We start from the raw sequence: 18,459 nt of genomic DNA on the forward strand, positions 1-18,459 counted from the left end.
TTCTCCAAAACTCACCATTAGGATTTTGCAGAGTATTTTTCCTGTCTTTATTTTTCTCCACATGGTGCTAATCTCTCAGAAGCCTCATATTTCCTAGGGTTTAAACTTCTTGAGCAGGTTGCTATTCCTAAATCAGCTGTGGATTTTTAAAGAAATCTCATCTTTCCTGCTTTGTATTGAACATATAGCAACTCTTCTACCTGCTAGCATGAATTAAATATATCTCTTTTTTTTTTTTTTTTTTTTTTTTATGGTTTCCTTTTGAGAGGTTAAGTTGGTTTGGAATTCTTAGTTCCATATCTGCCCTTTTCTCCTCTTTCTCCTCCTTCTCCTTCTCCTTTTCTTTTCTCTTTCCATCTTTTGTTCCAAACTGAGTTGATGATTAATGAAGGACTCTCTGCAAGAACTTAAAAAATACAAGCCATTAATGTGGTAGGTGAGCAACCATTATACAGAAAGGCTCGAAATTGAAAAAGAAAGAGCTCTGCATCTTTCTTGGCTTCTAATCAATGAACAACAGATGTGACATTTCATCCTTGCATGCAGAAACAACTTCAGGGTTTGCTCTTCTAACAAAATAGTTGCCTGGAGATTCTTTTGCACTGCTCTGGATTTCTGAGAAGACACAGCTAGCTGCATTTTTTATCTTCTGCTTATGAGTTTGCATTGTGTGTGTCCTCTCCTTTTAGTGCTGGTGGTACAGAGGAGTCTCTGTTTTGGAGAGAAACAGGCAAAAAGGTTGTTCTCCTTTACTCCAAGCTAATGATATACATGTACATATTAACCTAGTGAAAAATAATTTTAATATCGAAATAGTTAATGAAGCTTTTAACTGAAATATAACTCTAGAAGATGAAAGAGAAGTTTTGTTGAGTCAAGGAACATCTTTATTAATAAATGGTGCGCTTTTTCAGGGTAATGACCTTTTTTGCTTGCCACTCTATAGTGAAACATAACCTTATTGATTTGAATTTGTAAAACCCCTCTGTAACCACCATGACTCATGGGAGACCATGAAATCATTCCATGACCTTTTAAGTCTCTCAGAAGTATGAGGAACAATAATTTCAAAATAGATAGTGCAATAATTCCAAACTACCAATTTGCAATATTTGCAATGAAAGACTGTGGGCGAAAATGGAGATACAAAAGGCTTTGGATGCTGGTAAACTACAAAACAAATCTGCCAACTTATGTTGCTGAATGATGAATTATCCTTCCACCTGTGCCTGTCAGTTTCTTCTGGCTTTTGTTCCATCCCTCTATTCTAAGTGCTGCAGGTTGCTTTTACTTTTCATCTGAATTATATGCTACTGGGCAGTAAACATTCAACTGTAAGTTTGTACTTTTGCTTTTTCTATTTTGAAACTTCAGCTAGTCAAAAATGTTGGTTGAAAAATAATTTTCTCTAAAGAATGAGGTCGTGTCAGAAAATGCTTTTTTTAATGAGAAAATACAACTTGCTCTATTTTTCCTTTCATTTTTCAGTGGAAAGGTCTATAAGGAAAGTAAGCTTCAATGTACATTTCTTGTGTTTCATCAGCTTTAAACTCCAACCATGTTTGTTTACTTTCAAATTTATTGCAAAATATTTTGAGCAAAATTTCTCAACCAGTTTTATCTGAAAAGTATAGTGTTGGGAGGACAGCAGTGGCACAGCAGGTTCAGTTCTGCTCAAGCTCTGCTCTCATTGAATGGTTGCTTTAGCTCCAGCTTTGTTAAATGGTGGCTCTAAAGGAGAACCCATGAGTTAGGGTAAGGGACTCTGCATGCCCAGGAGAGGGCTCTGGCTCTTACAGAGAGGCAGACAGGAACCTCCAGGCAGACAAAATCCCTCTGCCAACAGCAGAGCCGTAACTGTGCTCATAGCGCAGAGATGCCATGTGTGCTTTCCATCACAGACAGGCCAGCACCCAGGGCATCACCATGGGTGCTGTGGGACCACAGGAGGTCTGTTGACATTGCTCTGGTCGGCTACGTTGGGGTACTCAATGCAGACAAAAGAGCAAATACTGTTTAATAACTGCAAAAACTGGATAATAACCTCTATTGGCAGTTTGCATTCATCCCTCCTTATTCCAAGCAAAGCTAATATTTAGGTATCCTTGTTTGTTCTGTTCCTACAACATGAGGTGACTAATTTACCAATATCTTATCTTTCCTCTGATAAGAGCACTTTTCTTTCTTTCTCCAATTTTCCTAGGACCAATAAGCCCAGTCAATCTTACAGTATTTGGTTGTTCAACTGCCTTAAAGCAGTGAGAAGGTTCTTCTACTGCTGGACACACATTTACAGTCTCCATTTGGCCATCTTCTGCTCCTCTACCCTTTAGAGGCACAGCTCTCGTTCATGCTAATGTGAGGCACACTTCAATGCTAGTTAAAGAGAACATTACCCAGTGTCTGTATTTGACAGTACTAATCACATTCATCATGTGCAGGTCTGACAGAGCTATCAGGAATCAGACACTCTCTTTAGTATACCTTTTACATCATTTTTAGTTAGAAAAGGTTCTCTTCATTGGCATCTTCCGAGTAATAGCACACTCTCCAAGATCTCTGAAGAGGAGCAATCTCTTCAACTGCAACTTTTAGAACTCACTGTTGTGTTTTTTAATAAGGATGTTGTATTTCTAACTATACTTTAGAAACTAAACTGCAATGCAATTAAGTCATTGCTTTATTTTTTTTTTCTAATACTTGCCAGTCCTTTAAACAACTTTTATTATTTGGCACAGACCAGCAACAGTTACTGGCTAGATATATTTGTGCCAACATCTAGTTTCAGGCATTTACTGAGAAAACATGATTCAGACTGACAAAACAAGGCTCTATTTGGTGGCCTTAAGAATTACTTTATTTTATAAATTTTCCACGAGTTTTTGCCATATAGAAACACATGGTTTGGCCATTTCAGCACAAAAATATTGGAAAGATGGATCAGGAGGGAAAACACAAACTCTTGGATACCCCAGGCATAGAGCACTGGGTCCTCTGTGACTTCATCAGGATTTCTGGATGCTGGCGAAATACCGGTATGACACACAAAATACCAGTAAGTGGAAGAAGTTATGCTCCTGTGCAGTCCAAAGTCTTAGGCAGCCCAGAAGCTTAAACCCTCAAGCTGTTTGGCTGCCTATCTACCCTCCTTTTTGCAAGAAACATGAAAGAACATGTGTGACTCCAGCCAAAACTGACAAAAAAGGCAGCAGCAAACACATATTAAAATCTTACAACTTTGGGAAATCACAAAGTTTGGGAAAGAAAAGAGGTCATTTCCACCTTCTGCTGCAGAGTATAGGCAGAGCTTCCCCATTATTTGTCTTGCTTGGCAAGCAGTTTTTTTGGTAGCACCCTGCAGGCAATCCCTTTGTACTGCTGCAGCCCAGCAACTGGAGCTGTCAAATCATGCACAGTCCAAGTGGTGGAAGTAAATATGGGATAAAAATGCAGGCAGTGTAAAGACTGGATGGGAGAGATTGCTTAAGACCATGGGAAGGAAGAAAGGAAACAAAGGATATTTAGAAGATGCTGGAAGATGCTGAGAGGACCTAAAGCACTGATAGCAGTAACAGTGGCAGAAGGGGTGCAGGAAGGACAACCAGGGATATTGAAAAGAGAAAGCGAGCATGAGTTGTTGAGAACAAATCCACAAGGACCCTCATCTTGATTAGCACCACAGTCACGGAAACACTTGCTTTAATTTGATAAGGAAAGGAGGTGAGATAGGCAGCTACGTGCTCTGAAAGGATGGCTCAGACACAGTTCCCCTATCAAACAAATGTTCAGAAGATTACTGCTAGCTTCATTCAGCCTCAGTCAAAGGGAAAATGTAAGTCTGCCCCGGCTAGGACCAAGAGTGTTTGGACTCTCAATGTCCTCTTCCCTGCTACTGGTAGGCATCCAAACTTAAAAGCAATTATCTCTGAAGCAATCCAGAAAACTATTCATGCCAAGGAAAAGACAATAGAGTGGCCAGAGGTGAAATACAAATACAAGAAAACTCTTCAGCTTCCTCCAAACCTATGTCATACCAGTGCCCTCTGAAGTAGTGGTACCAGTACCTAGGAGATGGCTTTTCATGAGAATTTGACTTTGTGTAGGAACAACATTACTTTCAAAAATCTGTACTCCCAGGACGATCATTTCCATTTTCTTCCAATCCCAAGGCAAAGGCGCACCTGGTTCCCAGGAAAATTAGAAGATGTAGCACACCAAGAAACATTTCCCCTATGCAGCACACTGACACAACCAATAAGACAACCAATAAACTATTGCCAGAACTGAATTCAGAGCTCAAGGATGCCACATTGGCCTGACAACTCTGATTCACCTGCTACTGCACTGTAGCTTCTGCCTTCAGCCATCTGCCCTGCCTGTCTTCAATATTTTTTGTTGCCAGTGCATAGGTGGCTCCTGTGCTGACAAAGCAGTATCTGGGGTGGAGCAGCACAGCTGGCATCTGTTTGGTTTTCTCTCTAAATACGGTGTACTATTGTGCAGGAGTTCAGCTGCTGCTGCTGGAGCAGCTGAGCCATTCCTGCAAGAGGAATGGGACAGACATGCAGAGATGAAAACAGGTATGGTGTCCTGGGATTAAACATTTCATACATCTATTTTAAATCAAACTGTCATAACTTTCATGGCATGTGATCTATTTGTCCTCCGCTTACGTCTCCAAATTTTGTCTCCAATACAGAGGCCTGAATTACCACTAGGCAGTAGTTGCTTTAACATTGATTTCCAGTGGTTTTGTAAAGTGGAAGTATCACAGCTCAGCATAGCAGGATATCTGCAGGCGAAGTCCATCATAGTTATTTACACTGTGAACTTCAAGGGAACTGTAGAAAAAGGTATAACTTAAAGACTCAGTAAAGATGTTTTCTTCTATCTTGACTCATCAGCTGACATATTCCATATGCTCTGTTCTACTCACTATTGATTTAACTAACAATAGAAAATATATTTAATGAAATATGATCCTGTGACAACAAATTAGCTAGACTAGCATGTATAAAGGTCTCTCTTTAAACTTTAATTGGTTTAACAATGATGTGCCTGCTGCCAGTGTTTGCGTTTCAAGAAAACAAGCAGCAGCCCTAGAAGCACAATGCTTTCTATTTAACATAGAAAGTGTCTCTCAGTCCAGGCTTATTTATAAAGCAATTTTCTAATAATGATCTGGATTCAATGAAGTTCAATCAGGGATGGAACTACCCTGGCATACATAAAATGAATATATTAAACCACCTATCAAGTACCTGACTGCACAAATAAACACAAAGAATGGGGGAAGGGAGAAGAAGAGAGGTGACTCTTGAATTAGATCTCTTTTTCCTGAAAACACCCTCCTCTCCCCACCCCTTGCCCAAATCTGGAAAAGGTGTCGGGCTGCACCACTATAACACGTGCTCATCCAGCCTTCCCTTGAGCATCCTGTGGGTTGTACACTTTGCTGCTTGCATAAGTCTGAGAGCAAGAGGCACTGCTCACCGCACAAGATTCCTGATGTTCTGTCTGCCCTCTCTCTGCTTCAGGGATTCCCCACACCACCTCCTGCTGCGTCCTCTCTCACCCACACGTCTGTGTAGTGCCCCATCCCATAGTGCAAGCATGCTTTCCCCCACAGCACACTCCCTCCCTTGAGGACAAAGGTAGGAGGATGCGCCACTGCCCTCTACCACTCTCCCTATTCTCCTTTCTCACCATTTCCACATGGCAGCTCCCCTCCTGCCCTAGACTCCACCTGACATAGGCTCTGAGACACCTTTTTCTCTCATTTTCCTATGCCACCCATTTCTATTTTCCTGCTCACATCCATGTGCCCTCCATCTTCCACTCCTGTCCTTGCAGGACACAGCCCAGATGTATCCCTGGGAAGAGAGGTCATTGTTACAAGAGTCCAGGACAAGCCAAAGCCCCCTCCCTTTCTGGGCATGCCCCTCTGCCACAAGCAGGAGGTGCCTGGGCACTACTGCAGAACAGCAGCTCTTTCTGGTACAGTGACCTGTGGTCTCTCTCCCTGACACACCTTTTAAGGAGCTTTCAAACAAGCATCTCTCCCTCCTACTAATGCCTGAGAAAACTTGTACCAAATAATTCTTGCCTAAGTTCAGCAGCTGAATTTTATCTATGGCCTAAAAAGAGCCTTATTGTCCTGACAAATGCAGGCTGGGCCTTCAATGCTTGCATTCAGTGACCTGAATCTAAGACATTAAATACTGACTGCCATTTAAATGGCTGAGGAGATGGTGGTTGGAAGGGACCTCTGATGGTCATCGAGTCCAACCTCCCCTGAAATCAGGATGATTGCCACCATTAGATGAAGTATCTTCAAGTTCTGCTGCTAATTCAAAGCAAGAGGTTTGAAAGATTTCTGAAAGACACATGTGAAGTAAAGAATGTGGCACATTACCTGTTTAAAGACCAGGCTGTGTTCTCTGTCTGCTGCTGGGGTCAAAGAAACATCCTTCCACATGCTTTCAGTGTCTTCTACGTATGTGTGAGGATCTTGGCACCTGGAAAGAGCCAGCAGAGAGCTTGCTGCACCCTGAAGAAGCTCATCAGAGCCACTGGAAAATCAACAGAACAGTTCATGCACTTTACCTATGGTCCAGAATTGAAATATGGTTTCTTCTTGAAAGCTCATTTCCCAAAATTAACAGCATCTTGAATTCTATTCTTAAAGCTATGCAAAAACAACACAGCAGAACCTGAGCCCACTAATGTCACAGGAAATGGCTCCAATTTGTGGGCCACAGACATAAAATCTACAAGAAGTCCTACACACCAAGTGTGGCAGAGAGTATAAGCAAAATTAAAAAGTAATTTACTGCTTAACACGGTAGGAGAAGAGACAAATGTTTGGAAAGGTGAATGAATGAGTGTATTTCAGCATTTTTAGGGCACTTTAGGTGCACTACATCTCACCTAACCACTTGCCCCACAACTTCCAGTAGGAGGTTTCTCCCAGGGAAGGCATCAGGGACACTGAGAGAGAAATGCAAGGAAGTACAGACTCCTACTCTGAGGATGGTACCTAATCTAATTTTGGCCTGAATGAATCTCCGCCAAAATCACTAGATGAATTCTCTAAGCCCTGGCAACTTAAAAATGCTGCAGTAGGATATTTTATAGGTGCTTAGTGGCCCCTAAAAGCAGGAGAAAGTGCTGTTTTGTTTGGTTTAGGTGGCTGAGAGTTTATATGAAGGCTGGGAGCTCAGTTTAAATGCTAATTGACTCATAAACAAGCCTGAGTTAAATAAAAGAATCAACTAGCATCAGCTGAGCTAGATCAGTTTAAAAATGCAGGCTTTTGTTAATCAAAGAGAGTTTGTATTGGGATAGGCTAGGCATTGCTCCAAAAGCAGCATCAGATTAAACCTCCTACTCAAAAAACACTCATTAAAAAGCAACTTCCATTGAAAAAGATCCTACTTGTCACTACCAGCCATTGTTAGGCAGTGAAGCAGTGACAGATATTTTTGAATACTATTATGGGAAAATAAATATTTATTTAGCTGTCTAAAGTAATTAATCCCTGCTGTTTCCTTTTTATGTAAGCACATACAAGGCAAGACTGTCTTTGTACTTGAGTTTTAGGAGACAAGTCTGTGTAGAGGCTCCCATGGTTTTTGAAGGCAGTAACAAATTCATGCCTAATACTTTCTGTGCAACTTGAGAATGCCAACCATCAAGCAGCAATAATAGACTTTTCCTATCCTCATTCAGTGGCAGCAGGAAGGAGATATACTAAGGGGAAAGAACAGAGAGAAGAAAGGTGAGAAAGCAGAAACTGCGAGTGACATGCAAGGCTTCAAGGAGCTTGCCCACTTCTGGCGTGGGATTTGACAAAGGAAATCGCTTTCACAGCGTAACAATTTAAGAATCAAAAAAAGGATGGGGAGGAAGAAAGGGAGATTAAGCTGTAAAAGCACAAGAAAAAGGATCAATAACCATCTTGGATGTATTTTCTGGGAAGCTGGCATGGATAGCACAAAGATGTTTCTTAGTGAATATGTTGGCACCCTCCCATTGACAAGTTATACAGCCAAAGTGCAATTAGCACATTCAGAGGAACAATAATTACACAATACCAAACAGGCGGTCCATAGGCTGATTAAAGCATACAACAAAAATAGAGATATAGGCCACAGCTCAGCTCTTGCACAAGAACATCTCAGCCCTAAGAATCACTTGAACAAGGTATACCTGAGCTGTAGCATATGAGCTAGAGATGATAACTACATATGAGCTTGATAACATGCAGATTGTTTTTGCTTTTTTAAATTTTAGCAGGTAAATGTCATTGCTACATGTTTAAAATCAGAAGCAATTTTTTAAAAAGTAGCTCAAGCGCTAAGTTCCATATTTCTTTTTCCCCAGAAGTATTTTATTGCAGAGTAAAATGACAGATGCAATTAGATAATGTTGAGCAGATTATAGTTTGAGAATGTTATGCTGTGTTACATATTCACAAGTGAACAATAGCAAGGAGAAAAAAGAAAGATGGGTATCTTAGCACCTATTTTTAAGGTTGGACAAAGGAATGTGTCCTTTCTGGGTAGGAAAATATTGTGGGGCTCTATGATTTTAGTTGTGTTATTTCTTCTCAGCTACACAAGGAATCTTTTATGACTCAGTTTATCTTTACAAAACATTCTGGTATTACTAGAAAAATTTCAGCGTTACCAGGAGCTGGATGTGTGGCCACATGACTGTTGAGCTCAGAATCCCTGAGCTTGTTTTCCATTGACACAAAGGTTTCCTTGCAAGCCTATGCACTTTACTTTGTTGACCTATGTCTCAACTTACCTATCAACAGCAAAGATCAGACTCAAACAGCAACAGCTTGGACTGTGAACCACCTACCTATCAACAAAAATACAGTATGGGTTAGGAAAGATTACTCCATTAAACTGAGCCCTCCTGGAGACATCTACCTTCCAGAATAATGAAATAGGGCTGGTCCTTATTCCTGATCTATATTTCATCTAACTTCTATTCTTAAAAAGAAGTTATCTAAATCTGAGTCACTCTAGCCTTTATATTCAATGGCAAGAAGGATTCAGCTTCACAGGGTGATTTGTTTTGCCTGTCTCAGACCACCTGCTGAAATAATATACTTCATCTAAAGGAAAAAAGCACCCTCTAATTTCTTCTCATTGCTATAAATAAAGTAGCTCGGGATAACTTTCGGATCTGAACAGACATCACTTTGAGATACCTAAGAGAGGTGTAGCAAGTCTCATTCTGTGGGAAGAGCACAGAGAAAACATATTATGCCTTTCTTCCTCATTTGTACCCACAAAAGAGCCAGGCACAATCAGACTCCTTCTTTAAAAATTATTTTAGCCACAAATTTAAGTTAGTTAGTTCAGTTAGTTTTACAGAGTTTTATCCTGCTTGTAGTCTGAAAGATCATACAAAGATAAAGGATCCCTTCCCATCCTTTGCAAAGGAGAGTGTGAGTTCCCCTCAAACTCAACTTTTCTAGGCTCACAGAGACATCCTGTGTGATTAGGCAGGATGACCAACCCTTTGCTTTCACCACCCCTAAAAACCTATAACTTCCCTTGCAAAGCATCTACTCTGAGATCATATTGTGCCAGAACTGTCCTGGCAAGGTGAAGTAGGATATTTGTGTTGATGGACCCACGTGAGAGCAGACCTGAGAGCTCACTCCCTTGGAGATGGTTTTAAACTCATTCTTTCACAGTGACAGTGCTCTGATTACAGTCCCACAAGGCAGCAGGACACAAGGTCTGTGTCTCTACCAGCAACGCACAATGAGACACAAAGCCATGAAATTCACCTGTTCAGGAAACAAATGGAGTGGGCTTTGCTAACTAAATATGGCAGCACTCTAGCCCTTCTTAGCACAAGTCCATGATTTCTTTTACTCAGAGTCTCATAAACCCAGCTTCTGAGTAACTGGACAAAAACATGAATATATTTCAATGATTTCTGTACCTTTAGGTTCACTCTTTAATTCCCAAAATAATAAGCATCATAAATAGCTTGTTCCCCATGCTTGCTGCTGTCCCATTTAATTTTGTCTGTAAACCCCTGTTATTTTCATTAGCTGGCCAGTCACACACTCTGCCACATGACTTAACATGACAGACATTCAAACCTGTCCTGTTCTATGGAGTCACTGCATGTTGCTCTCCTATTAGTAAACAGATGTTATCAATACCCCATAAAAGGCAGAGTGTGAAAGGCATCTCATTTAGAATGATTCAAATAAATCTTACAAAGATTGTAAGGAATGCTGTGACTATGCCCAATCTTGAATTCATTTCAGTGTGGGAATGGAATACTATGATATGTCTAAAGAAAAATTACCTTCTATAGTTGCAGTAGATTTTATTCCTTATGTAATAGAATTTACCTTTCAAATGACAACCAAAAAGTATTTCATTGCCCTCCACAGATTTTACATAAACACTTTATAAGTTCCACTCCATGTGGAATCTGTAAGGGATGCATTTAGCCTTCAAAGAGAAAATGCAGTTCCATTTAATTCTGTATGGCAAACCTGTGGCAAGTCCCTTTTTTGTCTTTAAATTTCATTGTCCACAGCTGCAAAATGCTTAAAATATTACTTGCTTATTGTTTAGTTTAATTCTCTAATTAATTTGATTAAGCCCTTCAAAATAAGTAAAATTTATTTAGAATAACATAGCCTTTATTTTGATCAATTTTGATCCGCTTCAAGAGATAATCCTTGATAATGCAATCACTGGGTATAGAAGGTTTCATTTAATAATGAAAGACAAAAATTTTAAAAGAGAGACAGGAGGAAGTTACTGGAAGACTGGAGTGATAATAAAAGATGACTATAACCCAAAGTTGCATTACTTAGAGATTATTATTGATGTTGCAAGAGCTACCATATGCTTTGCAAGCTGTGACAGTCACCCTTGTAGTCACATGGATGAAATGATCAACTGCTTTTTGCATTCAAAGTGATAGGAACAAACTTGATCCAAGTAAGAGAAGCTGCTGTGTAGTAAACAGCACAGGGGCATTGTGTGGATTAATTAGTTTGTGGGGGAAAGGTCGCTTGCTTTGGTTTGATTTGGATCCTCTGTTGAAAGTTCATGCAGTACATGCAACATCTATTTACGAATGTATTGCAGAGGAAAAAGCTAAATGAGTTCAGGGAGTTGCCATTTAATTAATTCATGCAATCATGCTTATGCATCACATCACATGTTTGACACCACTGATGTCAATGATGCATTGTCATGCCCTTAGCACAAAAATTATGAACCTGGTCTGAGTGGCAGTCAGAACTAAAGTAAATTGCCCAGGGTTTCCCAGGGATATTTAGAGATTCAATGCCTATATAAAAGGTATTGTGTTCTTATAGCCTGCTACAAACCACATGCTGCATGTTCTGCACCCTGTGTCATTCTGGGGATGAGGTGGCAAAACTTCTTCTGGATGTTTAACAGCATCACAGTGGCCCTTCCTTGGCAATGGCATAACTACTTTAGGAGGCACCAGAGTGCATCAAGCCTTGGCACACCTGAATGCACCCTCGACAGACCTTGAAGCATGGATCGAAGGGTATGCCTCAGAAATCTCCCACTGACCTCATTTTGGATTCAGACCTGACAGGATTTTAATCCCCCCTGCCATCACAATGGCTCCATTCTCAGCAGAAGTAATTCACTCTCATTATTGGTGGACCTTCAGCTTCACAGACCATAACAATATTGATCCTGTCACTGCACATGCAGAAAGTCCATGCTGGGAAATCTCTGCACAGATAGTAGCTCCTTGTGCCCACTTGTCAGTCCTGGGAAAGCATAAAGCAAAAACTCTTTGCTATAGGACCTCTGGTCCAATTTCTCCTTCTTAATAGGAAGAATTACTTTGGAGTGCTCACAGAGAAGAGAGATAAAAAGTGAGGGTATGTGCAGCTCTATGGGCTGACCCCAGATGTTACAGCCTGTGCAGCTGGTTGAAAACAATGGCAGACTAGAAGGATTCTTCTTTCCATCTGCATCACAAAGTGTAGCAGCTCAGGTAATTGGGTATTTCTCCACTAAATTTGATTTCATACTTGCAGTAGGAATGGGTCAATCTCATTCAAAAGAACATATCATATCTATTTTGGGAACATAAAGAACAGGAGACTTTATTTAACATTGCAACACATATAGGCATGTCTTCTACTTACTTCTTTTTTATTTATTTACTTCAAGATGAGGTCACTAAAGCTGGAAATAACTTTACAAATTGTTTCATATTTCTCCATTTCTTATTAATCATTAAATAAAAGTTGGCACTTCACATAAATAGATATATGTGTCAACTGGAGTTGAAATGGGATTATATAAATACAGTAAAAGTAGGGAAACTTTTTTTTTTAGCTTCTATCAATTTAGTCAGAGAAAGCAGCATCAATGGTTTTATTTTGTTTATACAAAATTTTCCTATATGATTTCCATGCACCAGCACTACTTTGCAGCACAGAAAAGTATTTTGATTCAAGTTTTATTATTTTCATTAAATGACAAAAACTTCCATTGAATTTAGGGAGTTTGTTGACTCTTGAATCTAAGCTGAACTGGTGGACAAACTGGACATGATAGAGTCCCTTTATATCACCTGCATATTGAAACAACCAGCAAGGTAACTGATACAAAAAGCAAGCCAACTCTCTTTCTTAAAGTATAACTGCTCTTTTTTGTCAAGTTTGATCCCATGTGGACGCTTCATTTGAATGTGACCCGCAAAGCAAAAACGAAGAGAGAGCACAAACTCCTGCACATGAATATCTCCATGCTGTGAGGTGCAAGAAAACCCAGTACAGAAAAATAATTGTAATATATTAGTGCATGAGTTTTTGGAGGAGTATCCTGACATAAAGCCTCTCAACCCACTTCAGAGATCCAAGAATTCATCCTGTGTCATTTCCAGATTGACTGTCAACAAGAATTAGTGGCATCATTCTCTCAATGTTCACAGTGTCACATGCTGGGATTTTTTTCAGTGATCTATGAACAAAAGAAAATTTCATCAAGAAAAAGGAATTCATAGTTATTTTTAAAAAACTGTGATGAATGCCTTTTCTGCTTTGTCTAATACATGGTCTGTGGAGACCTGGGAGACCAAGAACTATATGTGTGTGAGGGAGAAGTAAGTAAAACAAAACTACTGTCAGTATATTCAAATCCAGTATCCAAAGTCTTTATCTCGACCAGGAAAAGTATAGAAGCTTCTCAGCAGAAAAGGATCAAAAAACCTTGGTATAGTTCCTGCAGGTGCCAGCACCCAATCAACAATGCAGAAGCTGTGGCAGAACTTTTCATATCAGAAGAGAGCAACTTTTCCAGTTCCTAGGGAAAAAAAATGCAAGAAGAATCAAGTAGCAGATGCTGTAGGTAAAAGAGAAATGCACAGAAATTGATAGGTATTTTCTGCTTTAAAGAAGGTGAGAGTACTGCTTTAAAGAAGCTGAAAAAAATCCCACTCATAGCTTTGAGGCAATCCTTTAAAACATTAGGGGGAAGACTGTCAAAATTAAGTAATGAAAATTTAACCATTAAAAATTATTCAAATAAATATTTCACTATTCCCTCTTCATGCAGCACTGGTGAGGCTGCAGTTCAAGTATTGTGTCCAGTCCTGGAACCCTCACTTCAAGGACGTGAGTCCAGAGAAGGGCAATGAATCTGATGAAGGGTCTGGACTAGAACTACTATGAAGAATGGCTGAGGGAGCTAGGGATGTTTAGCCTGGAGAAGAGAAGGTTCAGAGGAGATCTTAGCACTTCCTAGACCTATGTGAAAGGGTGTTGCCAAGTGGATCAGCCTCTTCTCCCAGGGAGCCAGTGACATGATGAGGGGACATAGCACAAGCTGAGCCAGGGGAGCTTCAGGCTGGACATTTGGAGGATTTTTTCATGGAAAGGATTGTTAAACATTGGAGTGGACTGCCTAAGGAGGTCACTGTCCCCAGAGGTGCTCAAGTAATTGGGTGTGACACTTACTGCCCTGGTCTGTTTAACAAGGTGGTGATTGGTCAAAGATTGGACTTGATGATCTTTGAGGTCTTTTCAAACATAAATGATTCTGGACTTCTGTGATTTGATTGTTACTTGGGTTGGCACTGTGTAAATGAGCCCTACCACACCACACAGGACTTTAGAGGAGACTGCTTGCACAAGTGTGATGTGGGCAAAGAAATATGGGCAAATATGTGTCCATGGGAGCATTAAGGCAAAGATTTATATGAAGAGTAGTTCCTTCCTTTTTTTCCCCCCATTGAAACTTGTCTTTCCCATCCCCCACCCCAAAAATCAGCGACCACATTGCCACCTCCACTGAACGTGCCTGTAGCATTCCCACCCATGTGTCATTTGCTGACACTAATTGAAAACAGGGACCTTGACAAAATGGTCTACATTGGAAGAAAGAAAACATCAGTGTAATTGTGATGCTAATAGAGGATGCTATAGTTAGACTGGGAGGAGAAGGAAGGGGGGGTTATATGTATGCACCTCCTTTGATTTATCCATGGTGCTTCTGTACATTTTTATTTATGGAAAAGTGGTCTTTTTTTTCCAATTACCTTGATAATGCCAAAAAAGAAGAATCAGACAAATGTTTCAGGCTTTCCACAGTTAAAAGAAAGCTGAATTTAAACTAAGAAAAAGTACAGGGTTTTATTTCAGTCTGTCCTTGAATCATTCTTTTAAAACACCAGCTCATTATAATCAAAGGTCCTAATTTTAAGAATGTCTCCATGGGGGATTCATCACCTCTTTCCTATTCATTTCATGAATGGTCCAGGCCTTCTTTATGATCAGCCAGGGTCTTTTGAGAACAAAGCTTGAGGTGAAGGTGGGCATACATTGTTTTCCTGCTATCCAGCTAGATTCCAAGCTCTCATATAAGAAGAAATTCCTGTAACAAACTGCCTCAGATATCCATAGGGAATACACATATGTGATTAACCCATCTGGCCACTGGGTGTGACCATTGCACCACACAAAAGCATCTAAGACTTTTCCAAAGACAGGTCTGGAAGTATTGGAGCTAGAAAAAAAGACAAAACATTTTGAGCTACAAGTAGTCAAGAGTAATGTCAACTAACTTTCTATGCTCAGTTTTCATATGCTTTGCTGCACAATTTGGAGCCTCTCTCAAAAGTCAGACATAGACTATTTAAAACAATAGTTTAAAAAAAAAAAAAGTCAGTGAAAATCACATTAATGACATTACCAGAGTCCCTTTTCCTTCTCCAAAGGAAAACTGTCTGCTAAAGCTGCAGGTATCTTACTCTGTTCACTGTAGACACATTAATAGAATAAGCACATTCACCGTCAGATTGGCTTAACTAGTAATCCAAAATATTAGCTCTCAGTTACCTAGTCAGCAGCCAAAAAGGCAATATCGACTAAGAAGAGAAAAAATAAAATCTGCCATAAATTACTGATAATTATTTTTCTTCTAAACTGGCTTCTGTAAATATGAGACAAAATAATTTTTTCCAGAGTAATGCAGACAGATTTGAAGGATTGTAGTTTGTGTCAGCCCGTTTCAAAGCATTTCCCAATTTTATATTATTTTATAGCATTTTTACTATTGAAAATTCCCCAAGTTAATGTTTTAGAGCAGATATATACTTTATATTCTCAGTGCAGGTACAGTTAGGTATACACATCAATTTGCAAGGTCTGTTTTCCTGGCCACACTAAGACTCAGTAGTGAAACATTTGCATATTCCCTTGAGTCAGGTTGAAGTTCAGTAGTATCATACCCTGATCAAAGAGTCAATGGTAGAATAACATCACCTTGATCTCTGAAAAACCTGTCAGTCCTGAAATTGCTCATGCTTACATTGGTTGCAACTACCTTGACAGGCAATAACTGAACAAAAAAAAAAAAAATCACCCAGAAAGTAACAGTGCTTTGCCTTTCTTTCATCCTTGGGCTAATACCCAGTGTCCTGGTCAGCATGTTTCAGCCACAGTGTGATGATCCCTTAATGCTACAGGGTCAGTTTTACCAAAACATGATTTTTCCCATGTGGAAGGAAACTGAAGCTCTTTTGCAAAACATATAAAGAGAGGGTCTGAATTCAGATCTGCCTTTCAGATCATGTATGAATGGGAATGCCATTTCTCAGAAGCACAAAGTGCATCACTGACTTCTAAAGGGATACAACAATCGCTGTGTGCTAGTTTTAAATGGAAAATACCAATAGGGGAAGATAACCTCTGTTTCAAGCTTGCCTCTGAACACCTTTATTTCTGATTTTTAAAGGTACGCTTTAATGAAAATTAAATCATAACTAGTAATGATTATGATGATTGTGATGATGATGATGATAATAATAATAAAAACAATAATAATAATATCATCTCAGTATCTAACAGCTCATGCTGGAAATGATCCATAGTTCTCAGACTCGCTGTGTTTTTACACTAAGTCAGACATCTGGCATCTTCCTGAATTGGTGATGAGCTGCCAATGTTTTAACAAGGGGAATTCAGCAAATACCACTTTGTCTATATATCTGTGCTAAACCTTAAACTGGGATTCTGCAAGTTAAGGGCTATGGAAACTATTAATTTGAGTCCCCATTTAAACAAAAATATTTTCTCATAGCCTTGGCTCGGCAGGGGCAATTACACTTGGCAAATAAACAAAATGTTTTTGATGGAAAGCTCTACTTTCTATCTGAGAGCAAATCTACACTGTCTATATTGCTAGCGTAGCTCACAATTCAAGCACTGAGCAATTTGAATGTAAAAGGAGAGAAGGTCTTTAGAAAATTCCCCATCCTTGGTGAAATGTACTATATTGAAAACAGGGGTGGGTGGGGGAGGAAAGCATTCTCTCTGAAGTGTCTTTATGGTCTCAAGGGAAAATGTTCTTTATAAGACAGGAAGATTTAGCAGGATTCAGAAAGGAGAGCAAGCATCCTCAGAAGCAGAAAAAACATCTACCCATCTTTCAGTTTGGCTGTAAGGGACTCCTGACAGCCCCACAGCTGTTTCCTCAAGCACCTCCTTACTGAAGAACCTCTCTGTGTGTGTGTGTGTGTCTGTTCTGTGTGTCTGTGTGCTTGTAAAATAAATTCAAGACTTTTTGTCAACACAGCAAACTAGCAAAAGGACCTCTGTTTGTCAGCCTGTGGCATTTTATGTACTGGGCTGAGCCCCAGGCTGGAGACCAGCTGCTCTCTTCACTATTGGCAGCACCACACAGTGTGGCCACACAACGATCCAGCTACTGCATCTTCACTGAATATGGCAAGAAGGTAATATCAACAGGACAAAACAACCTCTGTCACACATCTGATGTGACTGAGAGATAAAACTGGAACCCAAAGAGTGGCATCTGAGGTGCAACCCCTTGTCTGGTGACTCCATCATCCTTTCCTTGACCATTCCATTGCAAGGCTCTTTATGGACAGGGTGCAGAAGGCTTATATCCTAGTTGAGCAGTTTTTGAGGAAATTGCATGCATGAATCCTGATAAATGGGTTTTGTATCTTCCCTATATCACCACTTATTTAGTAGCTTATAAGAAAACTACAATAGGCTGGATTTTATACAAAAATAAAAGATTATTCATCTCACCACCAGCCCTAAAAAGGTGTGCAGAATCTCGATTTTCTTTACCTGTAAGTTTCCATCATTTCAAATTACTCATAGGCTACCAGGGTCAAGAGCTTGGCAAAAGGATGCAACAAGTTGTCCTCACTGTATTTTCTTTCATCAGTTTCCATGGCACAATATATAACAGGCATTTGGCAGGATTAATGTGCTAGTGATGAAGTAGTAGCCTAGAGACACAATGATTCTGTAGTTGTGCCATAGAAAATCAAAGTGTATAAAAAGATATCATCTACCAGAAACCTACTTTTGAGAATGGTTCAATATTAGAATGGCTGATGCATAAGTAGTTCTTCTATCTTTGTGTTCAGTAAATTGATTCTTGACAATATCCAAAATAGAGGGTAAAAACCCGAGCAAACAAAAACCAGCTAAAACAAAAGAACAAGAGACATCACTTACAAAAAACCAAATCTCTAAAACCAACACCTCAAAAATCAAAAATCCCAAACAAACAAAAAGTCCACCCCTCACATTCTGGTTCGTCCCATTCTTTTCACACCTATTCTGTTTTGAATTGAGCTATATTATTTCATGTCCTTCACCAGTATGTGATGGATTTGGATGTTTTAGACTGAGGGAAAGAGAACAATAATTTCAAAACAAACCTTTCAAAAAAACCTTTACTCTCTAAATGAACATTCCTAATAAATGTTTAATATTACCTCTATTATGTTTGAATATTTCTGTACTGTGTTTCAGTATGTGCCCTAGCTTTGAGGAGATAAGCTTTTGTGTCACCAGACTTGAATCTTGGAAGATATCATTCAAATGTTTCATATTTCATGCTGGAAATTCTGAAATATTCTCAGGAC

The 18,459-nt window shown here is 39.6% G+C and overlaps 1 long non-coding RNA gene across 4 annotated transcripts; it reads right to left on the reverse strand.

Moving 5' to 3' along the window:
* Window positions 1-520: 520 nt before the first annotated feature.
* Window positions 521-13,467, reverse strand: LOC146767915 (uncharacterized). Of its 4 annotated transcripts, none has more exons than XR_014953778.1 (4): window positions 6,791-13,467; window positions 6,607-6,688; window positions 6,416-6,518; window positions 521-711 (listed from the first exon to the last, which is right to left on the reverse strand). It is a non-coding gene; the product is annotated as an uncharacterized LOC146767915 (long non-coding RNA). The 4 variants fall into 4 exon arrangements; XR_014953779.1 differs by having other exon boundaries at window positions 6,607-6,713; XR_014953777.1 differs by having other exon boundaries at window positions 6,607-13,467.
* Between the last annotated feature and the right edge of the window lie 4,992 nt (window positions 13,468-18,459).

Source organism: Lonchura striata, chromosome 3 (assembly GCF_050655825.1).
Source record: "Lonchura striata isolate lonStrDom1 chromosome 3, ASM5065582v1, whole genome shotgun sequence".
In the NCBI taxonomy this organism is placed as follows: domain Eukaryota; kingdom Metazoa; phylum Chordata; class Aves; order Passeriformes; family Estrildidae; genus Lonchura; species Lonchura striata.